The sequence below is a fragment of the Echinops telfairi genome, unplaced genomic scaffold, assembly GCF_000313985.2.
Source record: "Echinops telfairi isolate 266 unplaced genomic scaffold, ASM31398v2 ScPeMD7_1;HRSCAF=3_0, whole genome shotgun sequence".
Taxonomy (NCBI): domain Eukaryota; kingdom Metazoa; phylum Chordata; class Mammalia; order Afrosoricida; family Tenrecidae; genus Echinops; species Echinops telfairi.
This window is the reverse complement of record NW_022103896.1, coordinates 64,891,718-64,904,351: the sequence shown is the minus strand read 5'-3', so window position 1 is coordinate 64,904,351 and position 12,634 is coordinate 64,891,718.

The window sequence follows — 12,634 nt, the reverse complement described above, 5'->3', positions numbered from 1 at the left end:
TATTACAACATTAGGCTTTAATCTTTTCTTCACTTTTTTCAGCTTCACATATGTTGAGTGTGCTCTTCCTTTTTGGCTTTCTAATTGCAGGTCTTTACACATTTCTTTATAATATTTTTCTTCATTTTCTCAAGCTGCCCTTTGAAATTTTTTGTACAGCTTTCACTTCATCATTTTAGCAATTCTAAGTTCAAGAGCAAATTTCCACTTGTTTTAGGTACTTTACATTCAAGCAAAAGGTAGATGTCTGTCTTCATGTATGATGCTATTGATGTCATCCCACAGGTGTTTTATTAGGGATCAGTGTGTCAAATCTATTCTTGAGATGCTCTCAAAAGTCATGTGTGATATACGCAAGGTCATACTTTGTCTCTCATAGATTTGTTGTAGTTTTCTTCAACTCAAACCTGAACTTCCATATGAGCAATTGATAGCCTATTCTATAGTCATCCACTCACTTCCTCATGTCTAATGATATTGTTCTCCATTGTCATTCGCTCCCTGTCTGTTTCATCTAGTGCTGTCTAAGCATAGAGTCATAGAATCCCAAAAGTTGTTGGAAAAGGTATTTGCAATGATGAAGTTGTTGGTCTTACAAAATTCTATTATGTGATCACCACCTTTGTTCTATTGCTGTTTCTTCCTCTCTTTTTTTCAACTTTTGCATTTGAATTGCCCCAAATTATAAGTGCACCTTGATTGTATGTTTGACCAATTTCAGAATGAAAAAATTTCCTCAACACTATTTTAGTGTTTAGTGAATAAATTTGAATAAGACTTATATTAACATTTCATTATATGCATATAGATATAATTATATCACAGACAACAGATCGATTTTGAAATATAATTTGATGATGAATGCAAAATCATTCCTCTTGAAATGCACCACTCCTGGAACATTAAATCGTGTAGTTGTCTGATTCAAAACTTCTAGCCAGTCCATTTCAGCTCACTAGTGCCTTGGATATTGATCTTTATTTGTTCCATTTTGTTTTTGACTACTTCCAATTTTCCTAGATTAATACTTGCACATTCCCTGTTCCAATGAAAAATACATGTTTGTGGGTGTTTCTTTCATTTTGAGTTGTGCCCCATCAAAAGTAGGAAGGCCCCAAAGCCATACTCCGTCCACTTCATTATGGTGGACTCTACCTTAAGAAGGGAGCACTTTTTCTTTCAGATTTTGAGAGCCTTCCAAGCGGAGGGGCTCATGTTCCAGCACTGTTTTAGGCTAAGTTCTCTAGAGAAATAAAACCAGTGTCACTCTTATATGTATAAGAAACAACTTTATATCAAGAAACCTGCCCAACTCAGTCCAACTGAAGTCCATGAGCCTCACACTGGAGCTGGAACCCTCTTCAGACTTACACAGCTGCAGTGGAAGAAACTGGGAGATCACAAGGCAAAGGGTACAAAGTTGTGTGGATCCAATATCTTCAGGAACATGAAAGGGCACCACAGCTCCCAGGGTCAGCAGGTCTCAGGAGCTGCCAACCACAGAGCCAGACATGCAATCAAAGTAAGCAGGAAGACAAAAAGGGGCAAGCCATAGAGAAGTTCTGTGTCTCTCGTAAAAATAGGCCACACCTTCTAAGAGGTATCATCAGACTGTGACCTGATTGATTGATAGGTTGAAGCCCACCAGTTCCTCAACAGAGGCACCACCAAGTTGACATAAAATCACTATATCTGACAATTTTCTGCTGCTTCTCATAAGGTTTCCAGTGGCTAATCCATCGGAAAGAGCCCATTTCTTCTTTGGAGGATGTTATCAGTTGATAACTTCCCCTGAAATCTGTCCCTCAGTGACCCTAATGGCATTTGAAAAATCAGCTTCCAGCATCAGACCAATGTGCAGCCACCAAAGTAAGAAAAATGGACAGATAAGTGGTGGGAGCTCTTGAAAAGGAGGGTATAACTTGAGAGTAGAGACCAAAGTGTTCAGCAGGATTGGGGGGATTGAAGTTCTGAGAACAGAACTTCTTTTTGGGGTAATGAAAAAGCTTTCCATGTTTGAAGGCAGTGGTGATGAGTGGACAATATTGCAAATGCAGTTAATACCACTGAATTGTACACTTAACACAGTTAAAGTGGCAAATCTGTTTATGCATCTGAGTATAAGGATAAGACAGAAAGTGTTTCTACTAAGGTTTCAGTTAATGTATGGATTCGTTACAAATGAAACCTGTAGAAACATATCTCTGTGGCAAGTGGAAATCTATGGAGAAGTTCTCTCAGTAATATACTTGTCTTAGTCTCATTAAGATGCCTTAAAAAATGTGCCAATCAAATCAGTGGCTTCTGAGTGATCTTTTGGCCTCTAGGCTAGTTAAACTCAAGGTAGAAAATTGAGTGGTCATTTTAGGTGGTTAAGATAATTATTTGGGAGATTCCAAAGACTTTATCTTGATAGATTGTCTCCAAGTACACAGGACAAACACAGGGGGTGATTATTATCTTAGAAACCCGCCCCCCCCCCCAGGATATTTGTATTAGTAGATTTTATCCCAATCAAGGAATATATTGATTATTCTTCTAGGATAGCAAAGGCTGTCCTATGAAGATTTTGTTGAGAAACCTTGCTACATCCTGATCTTGACCTACAGACTTCTTTTTATTCTCCAAACTGAAAGAACATTGAAAGGAACATGCATTGTTTCCCTTGAAGATTCTGAAACAGCTGTTCTGATATGGTGTTGAGAGTGCAGAATTCTCTTGGGAATAGTTAAGAGAGCTGAAAGCATTCATTCAGAAGCATGTAGTCTTTGATGAAGGATATATTGACAAAGAATCACTTCACATAGCTAGAGCTTTTGTTTAAAAGGGTGTAAAACAGTAAACACCATGCAGAGGCTGCCTCCGACCTCCTATGGCTACTCGAAGGAGAAGGATAATCTAACACCTCACCAGCCCAAGTTCTACGGCCATGACACACAGGCCAGACAAGCCTCCACCATCCATCATTCTTTTACCCTATTCTGATGCCAACCAGTCCTGGCACAACACTCTGTTTCTGCTGAGTTCAGCAATTCCTTTAAACGGCCACACGGAACTCACAGAAAAAACACAATTATGATGGTGTGTTAGAGAAGTTAGCCGGAATAAGACAAATCAGTACGGAGACCGTCATTGTTCCACAGCAACACATCTCCCCAGCTAGCAGTCAGACCTCTCTCTAGTCCTCTCCCTCTCAGCCGTGTGGTTCCTGGGTCCAGCCGCTGTGTGCTGGAAGGCCACCACGACTCATTCTAACAGTCATCTCCCCACGCTGCTCCCCTGTGGGCTGGTCTCTAGTTTCAGAGTCACATGGGGTCTGCTGCCTTCACTACTTCCGGCAGGCATTTCCAAAGTGCTTCAATAGTCTGGGAATTCTCCTTGTTTCCATTTCTGAAATTGCTCTCCGCTCTTCTAGCCAGGAGAACTGAAAAAACTGACTAATGTGCTTGACTAGTGTTTCCTGAGTCCTATTTGCATACTCCATCTAATCATTTTATGGGAATTGCAGAGACTTGGATAGAAGAGTCATATGTTGGTGGGTAGAGGGAGTGGGAAGGACAGCTTGCACTTGGAGTAAACATGTAACATTACTTTTATGAAGCCCAAAGGGGGAATCTGTCCCATTTGAATGGCTAATCATGACTTTTTAACCAAGTTTCTTCTCAGCCCTTGGTGACCTAGACCCCATACCATAGGCTTCATGGACTGTAGAATGTTTCCCCTCCAAGTATAGAGCGTACTCTGTAGGCTACGTAAGAAGGGTCTGAGCCAGAAAAAAATACAAAGTGAGCCAGTCTCTACCTTAAACACGCCGCTGGTGAATCCCTTCTGGCCACTGACCAGCAGTGTGAGTAGCGGTGTCCTCAGACAGAGTGCATCAGAAGGTGAATTCATGCAGATATCCTTAGGTTAACTTGTCGTAGGTGAATATTTGTTCTCCATTTTGACCCATTTTTAACTCGTTCTAGTTTTTATTACTTTCTTTTTTGTTTTGGATTGGGATTTTTTGGTTTTATTCGTTAGTTATTGAGAATTTTTGGTATGATTTTTAAAAATATCAAATACAGAATTGGTTAATCTATACAGACAGTAACTAGAATATGAGTTTCTTAGGGTTATGGCAGGCAAGGGTAGGGGGAACGGGGACCTAATAATAATGATTACACAAATGAAAATATTCTAAAAAGAGAGAGTGAGAGCTTTCACTTCACCACAAAAGGTTTGTATGATTTTATAGCATTAATTTTTGACTTCCCAGGTATTTTACTACAAGAAAAAAATTAAATCTAGACATTTATAAAACTCTGACTCATAGTTGATTGCTTCTGAATTTAATAACTCTGTAATTTAATTTTTGGTTCCAGAACATAAAGTTATTAAACTTAATATTTCATATTGAGACTGATAAAATTCCTATATGTATTCAACATTTATTTATTCAGCACCTACTAATTGGTTTCATACATGTGGAAAACATTTTTGTAAGATTAAATGACAGGCATTTGTTGGTCTTTGTCAGGCCCTAGAAAGCAAAAATAATAATCCTCTATTCATGGTGTAGCACAGGTTACTTTAGCTAATTTAAAATTATTTTTTGTCTCTACAAAGTCACAGATATACCCTGATCCTTTCTCTCTGTAATGTAAGAACACAAGAACTTCTGCACAACACTCCCTCTGGCGACCATCACGTGATCTTTCTCAGCAGTATACGTGGTGAAGGACTGTGAACTGTCCTCGTGAGACGTCCTTCTTGCCCTGTGGTTTCCCTTCGTCTTTGGATTCCTCTTTGTGCTGGTGTCACTTTCTCTGCTTGCCTTTAAGTGTTGTGTCTTCCAAGTTCCTCGCTTACTTATCGTTCTACTTTGCTAGAGTCGCCAAGTAACCAAAGTAGCACAAATGGGGACAGAAATGGCTTAATAATGGAGGCGCTGAGGGGAGATTCCCTCCTTATTAGCAGCTCTGGGTATTACTTGCCATCCCAAGGTTTTTAGGTGATTCCTCATATGGTCTCTTCCTTGTATGTGTGCTGTTTCTTGATAAGACACCACTCAGAAAAGATGAGATGTAGATTACTCTGACAACGGGGGCAAGACCGGACTTTCTACTCCCATGAAGAGTTGCAGTCTCGGAAACTCACGGGGGTGGGGAAGACAGTGCTATTCTGTCCTGCAGGGTGGCTGAGTCAGCATCCACTCGATGGCTACGAGTGAGAGAAGGAGTTATTCTAGAATGTCCTCATTCACATAGCGAAAGGAAACCTTGTTTCTAAATAGGGTCACATTCAGAAGTGCAAACATTAGGATTTTGACATATTTTTTTGAAGGACACACAATCAATAACAGTACTTTAATTCCCTCTCAATATGATTTTGACCAGTCTTCAGAATTGTAGGACATGAAGAATCGTTCTTCATTTCTCTGTAGTTTCTCCCTCCCTGTCAATCTCGAGCATTCCAGCTGCTTTGGGCAAATTTGCCGGGAGGCTCTAAAAGGAGCGCATTTTTAGTCTGTGTACAGCATGACTCCAACTGTTGTTTCTCTCTCTCTCTTTCTTTAAGTAGATCATTCATGTGCTTGTGAAAAGCACTATTTAATCAATACAAGTAACGCTCGAGAGAAAGGTGCTCTTGCCAGTTGTATATCCTCTTATAGGCATATAAGGTTAAGCAAAGCATATATAGATGTATGTTGTCTATTTTGGCACCTGTGATAAGATACTGTGTGCTCTGCTATGAATCTTGCTTTCTCTAACTTCATATATCTGAAAAACCAGGCTATATAAACTAAACACATTTAACTAATATTCTTCATGAAAGCAAAACACATGTACTTTTGTATATACATCCTTCACATTTTGATGGACATTTAAATTTATTTTGAACTATAAGAAGGACTGGTATTAATTCTGAAATACACATTGAACAATTAACTTTATGTTAACTTTAGAGGAGTAAAACTATTTAGCTGAAGGGGATGTACATTTAAAATTTTAATGTGGTTTACTTACCTCTAGTAAACTTATGCACTGCGATAGTTATGGTTTTGTGTTAGCTTGGCTGGGCCTAGACTCTCAGTGATTTAGCAGTTAACATCTCCTAATCCCCTCTGACCTAACTTGACATGCTCATAACCGATGGGTTGTAAGCTTTCATAATGCAGTAACATATGGCCCTAACTCAGATCCTAGCCCTGATGCAAGTCATTGCCTAGAGAGTGTGCCCTGTTTCCTATATAAGTGGGTGTTGTGTGAACATTTGGTTGCTTTTCCTTGGTGCTGCCACCATCCTGTGGTCTTTCTGTTGATCACCAGCCCCCATAATTTTTCTCAAAAGTTTTTATTTTTAACATTTTAATTTAATTGAAGAAAAATAATGCCTTATTTGGCAGACTTAACTTCATTTATAAACCAAAAATGAAACCCATAGCAACTGAGTCAATTCTAAGTTATATAGGCCCAATTGGGGAAAGTGGAACTCCTGGTTTCCAAGACTAAATCTTTAGAGGAGTGGACAGCATCCATCATCTGACTCAGTAGACGGACAGGTGGGTTTAAACTTCCAGTTCCAGTTAGTAGCCCCGTGTTTAACCTATTTACTAAGCCACCAGGGCTCCTTTACTTCATTTACAAAGAAGTTTTCAGAATTACTTTTTAGCATATTTAAATTTTTGATAGTGTGAAGCACATACCCACTCCAATCCTACTTTGGAGAAATCCTTGTTTTATGGATTCTTTCAGAAGTCTGCAACAGCAGATTAGATCATCTCATCCATTTTTCTTAGTCTCAATTATATGGGTCACTGGACTCACAATATCCTTTGTTAGAAAGTTTGGAATTAGTCCAGAATCTATCTTCACGCTCCACATTCAAGTGTTCATGAAGTGTTGCTGATTTTATCTCAGGAATATTTCCTGAATTGGATCTTTCCCCATTTCCATTGCCTCTGTGGCCCTCGTCATGTCTCAAAGGTATTACAACAGCTATTTATTGATTGGTCTGTACTCCCAGAACCCTTCTCTTCTCTAGTCTGGTACCAGTAATATTTCCAAAAAATAAATGTTTTTTCTCTCTTTTGATTACAACCCAAGTTAACTTCTTACGGACCACAGTGTAAAGTTCCAACAACTCCCTTTGACATTCAAAGCCCATCATCAGCTAGTCTTTCTGTCAACACCCTGAGTCCACCACCAGAAACTTCCCATTCCTCCTTGTACATAATCCTGGTTTCCATGATAATGTGACCATATAGCCTGTGAGTTGTATGTGGCCTATCACCTCCACTACCTGTTACATTTATTTCAGTTAGTCACAGTAACCAATTATCTTAAATGGGATGGAGTTTTTAATATTAATATCAAAGTAATACAGGCATTTGATTTCAAAGATAAACAATATTCAAACAAACTGTATCAATTTTCTCTAAGTCCTGTCCTACAGAGTGAACTCTATTATTATTGCTGTTTGGCTTGATTCTAAGGTGAAAAATTGCAGTGGCTCTCATTTATAGATCCATTCTCTTACTTGCATCACAATAAAATAATTATATCATATTTTTCCCCCATTGGTTACATGAAGATTCAAACACTCGTATTATAATGTGGATGTTCAACTTCAGAGAATTATTACATTTGTTTTTGGTAAATTATTTTGTTCTTTTATTGCTTGGATACTATATGTACTAGCATTACCTTTCAGAAATACTCAAAGAGGTGTGCCAATTGTCTAGTGATACAGTTTCCAAATACTCATATATGTTTGATAATCTATTATTTCTCCTTCTCTAATTCTTCCTTCTCCATATTTTTTCCTTATGAGACCTCCCTTACTCAAATCTTGGTTCTTCTATTTCTATCAGGACTGATTGGACTTTAGAACTGGCTCAAAATTTGGTTGTGGAAATTGTTTTAAAATTATCCGGCAGACTGAGAAGGCTCAGAGTGAGTGTCCCTCGAGCGTGGAGATACAGAAAGTTGATGATGATTTGCTTGAGCACTCACAGCATGAAAGAAGCATGGACAGAAGTGAGCAATGCTATAAATTTAATACATTGCGGAATATACTTCATCAGCACAAAAATAGTTTTCATCTAAAGGAAAATTATGAGATATTTAGCTTACATAAAAAAAAGTAAAATCAGATTTAATCATTCTGGAATTAAATCAGAACAGTAGCTGCAAAATAAAGGAGCCAATTGTGCTCAGTGGAGATGAGAAAACTTTTTACCATGTTGAAAAAAGCAATTTTGTACTGAAATGAAATTCCTTGAATATGAAAAATCCAGTATTAGGAGGTCACAATGAATTCAGTATCAGGAATGTGATGAAATTCAGAAACCACACATAGATTGATAAATGTGGGAAAACCTTCATCAAGGAGTCTTTCCTCTGTGAGCATCAGTTCATTCATATTCTAGATAAGACCTCTGAATGCAGTCGGTGTGGGCAAGAATTTGACAAAGTATTCAAGCTCACTACACATTATTGAACAGCGCAAAAAGGACAAAAACCATATACATGCTTGGAATGTAGCAAAACTTATCACAGTAAATCATACCTCAAGGAACATCAGAAAACTCATGTGGCAAGGATGCCCTATGTAGGCAGTGAATGTGGGAAAGACTTCACCAATAATAGTGATCTCACTGCTCACATGTATGTGGGGAATGTAACAAAGGCTTCATTCAGACAGGACATCTCAAAACTCATCTATGAACTCGTACTGGAGAAAAATCTTATGAATGCGGTGAGTGTGGTAAAGCTTTCAGCCAGAAGCGATGCCTTCTAGCACATCAGATATGTCATACAGGAAAGAAATTCCATGTGAGCAGTGAATGTGAAAAAGCCTTTACCTGGACGAATGCTCTCACTGTTCGTGAGCGAACTCATACTGGACAAAGCACCATATATGTGATGAATGTGGAAAAGCCTTTACCTGGACGAATGCTCTCACTGTTCGTGAGCGAACTCATACTGGACAAAGCACCATGTATGTGATGAACGTGGAAAAGCCTTTATCAGGAAGGACGTTCTCATTGTTCGCCAGAGAACTCACACTGGAGAGAAATCCCATGTGTGTGGTGAATGTGGAAAAGCCTTTATCAGGAAGTATGTGCTCGCTGTTCATCAGCGAACTCATGTACATGGTGAGTTTGGTGAAACTTTCAGCAAGAAGCGATGCCTTACAGCACATCAGATATTTCACGCAGGAAATAAGCACTTTGCATGAATTAAACATGGAAAATCTCATGTGGAAGTCAGATATCATTCAACATCAGAAAATTCTTAATGAGAAAATCTTTCAATGAGGTAAGTGTAACAAAGCTTTCAAAACACAGGAAGAGGGGTTAGGGTTTGACCTGGATTGAGTGCGGGAACAGATGATTGTGACTTACCATGTGGCTACCCATGCTCTGAATTGCTGTCCCTCTACTGACAAGGCCCACTGGTGTGGGGAGAAGGACGTCCAGACTTCCACATGACGCATGGGTACCTCATTGCTCATCTTTCAATGCCCAAAAGAGAGCTGGACTTGGTGTTTCTGGATCAGAGCTATGCCAAGTAGTAGAGTATCCACCCACATGCCTGTAGTACCTGCCCCACCTTCATGCTCTTTGTTACCCCCTGGATACAGGCAAAAGTACCATAAAAGTGAATAAAAATAGAAGATATATGGGAACAATTAGTCCAGAAGACAGATGGACCAAAATGAACCTCAGCCTTCATGACCCTGAGACCAGAATAACTAGATGGTGCCCAGCTACCACTGCTAACTACTCTGAAAAGAATCACAAAAGAGGGCGCCTAGTAGAGTGTGAGAACAAAGTGGAACAAAACCCCAAATCTTAAAGTAGACAGACTTACTGGTCTGATGAAGAATTGAACTCCCCAGAGTAGGGCCCTTACCAACTCTTTACTCTTGAAACTGCACTCCTCTAATTCAGCTTTCAGCCAAAAATTATACAGGCTTGGAGGGGAAGAATAACACCTGAGAGGTACACACTCCTTAAAACAATCATCTGTACAAAATCAAAGGGACAGCATTTGCTTATGGATAAAACTCTTGAAAGCAAGAGGGGCAGGAAAGAAGGATGAATAATGGTAAAGCACAGGGAGGGCGGAAGTGGGAAGAGTGCTGGTACATCTTGGGCCTGCAATCAATTTATGAATTGAATAGACAACCAATTTACTCTAAAATTTTAAATCACAATAATACGTTTTCTAAAAAATGAAGAGCTCATGTCTCATCACTTATTATATGTAGGATGGTTTCCACATAGCTGTAATGACTGTGGGAAAACTTTTACCTGTGTTTTTGTTTTCTTGGCATAAAAAACACATAAAAATGAAAAGCTTAAATTCAGTCAAGGTGGGGAAGCTCTCCCCAGGAAGCCATGTGTCATCACATACCAGTGATCTCATGCAGAAGGAAAGTCCTAGAAATAGAGTGGCTTCGTATATTCCTTCTGTGGTTTCTCTCATGTCACTCAATAAACACCAGTGGGATCCTAACTGATGTAGTTCTGGTCGACAGCCTTTAGCCAGAAAGGAATCAAGTGGTAATAGAGGATTAGCATGGCAGAGAAACCATATGAATACAGTGAATGTGGCAGTGTGTGTGTATTTAGTGACTCGTATTGAATTACGTTTTATGTCCCACAAAGCCCATAGGATAAACTGTGGCACACTAATTGGACAGGAGGGCTGAATAAAATGTCTGCCTCATTGTATGAGTACAGTGCATATCCTCCGGGAAGTCATATGAATACAGACACTGGGAAAGCCTAGAAGACTCATCCTTGTGTGTATATATACTTTGATATCAAGAACAATCTGATTTTACATTTAATGTTCCTTTTGACTGATGTTAACGTGAATGGTCTTACTATTAGGCAGGATGTATTGACAAGTGGATTATTGCAGATGCAGTTAGGTTAAAATATAATCCTTTGTCCCTTGAGCTCCTTTTGGACCCATTTAAAATCTAATGTAACTTTTAATATTCTTCTTTACAATTGAGTTTTATTTCTTTTTAAGTTGTTATTTTTTTAAATATATTTCTCTGTATATGAAATCAATAATGCCTAATAGTGGTATTGCTGAATCCTATGGGATTTCAATTTCTGGTTACTTTAACTGTTGTCATAATGTTTTCCACAGTGACTGTATGTATTTACAAGTCCACCAGCACTATATACGAGTTCCAATCCCTCCATATCCTCTCCAGCATTTGCTGTTTATTGTTTTTTATTTGGGCTGACATTGTGGGTCTAAAGCAGTCTCTCAGTGTTGTTTTAATTTGCATCATCCTGAAGGCTAGTGATCGTGAGCATTTTTTCATATATTTAATCATTTGAACTTCATTTTTTGGTGAACTCTGCTCATATATTTTTTTCTCATTTCTTGATTGGGGCTCCTGTTATTTTCTTATTGAGATGTTGTAGAGTTTTGTATATTTTATTAATTATTCCTTGGTTCCATCTGTCATTGGTAAAAACTGTTTCCCACTCTGTGGACTCTCATTTCACTCTCCTAATGGAGTCTTTTGATGTGCATAAGTGATGTAATTTCAGCATGTCCAAACTGTCTATCTTGTCTTTGTTGAATGTGCCTATTCCGTTATACTTGGTAGTCTATGTATGCCCTGCATAGGGTTGTTCTGTGGTGTCCAGTGTCACTATGGGTCGTACCAATGAACAGATGTATAATGGAAGAAATACAACCAAAATGGTCCTTGGACAAAAGGGTGGCAAGACTTGTCTTATATATTTTGTATATATTGTGTTGCATATCTTGAGAAATTAATAACCACTATAATGCCATTTATGTCTAAATTGGGGGTCTTTTACTAGCTGGCGGCCAATGTGAGGATTCAAATCTCTCAGAAATTCCCAAAGGCCCAAAATGATATCCAGGTAGGGTTTATAAGGACAAAAACCACAGCCAGTTTGGCAAGTGAGAGGAGTGAGGGCTCTCCATTCCCTTTAGCAAGCGGTTTACAGAGGCTAAGCGTTAATCTTTTGCTAACTTTGGGAGGAAGGGAGGGAATGGGTTAAGGGACAAAGAGCATATTCAGAGAACAGGAGGAAGTTGACATTTGGGTAATAATTCACTGTGAAGCACATCTTGGGGCAAAGCTGGGGTAGAAGAGAAGGAGGTTACATACTTCATGGAAGACAGAGGCCTGGAATAGCATTTTGAAATTCTAAAATGAGGTCACCCAAGTCAAGTTTTGGAGAGGTTCTTACATTTCCCACTGGTTTTATGTACAAATCGAAGGATTGATTTTATGAAGCCATTGTGGTGCCCTGTTGGGTTTTCCAAATGGTATATTGAATATGTAAGACCTTTAACTGAGGTTATACAGGGCTGAATGAATTTAACTAATGCAAATGTAACAAAATTCAAGGACCTATTGAGCTTGTGATTAGGTTAATAACCTATGTTGAGTAAGAAAACAGCTTATGATACCATCCCTGTCCTGACTTTAATTCTTGCTGACATTTTTCAACATTTTTCCACACTAAGGCTAGGCTTTTCTTCATGATACCAATCTTGTTTTCATAAAAAACAGCATTCTTGAAAATTTTCATGTCTTATCTATATGATATGCAAGATAAACCATCCCTAGGAGAAAA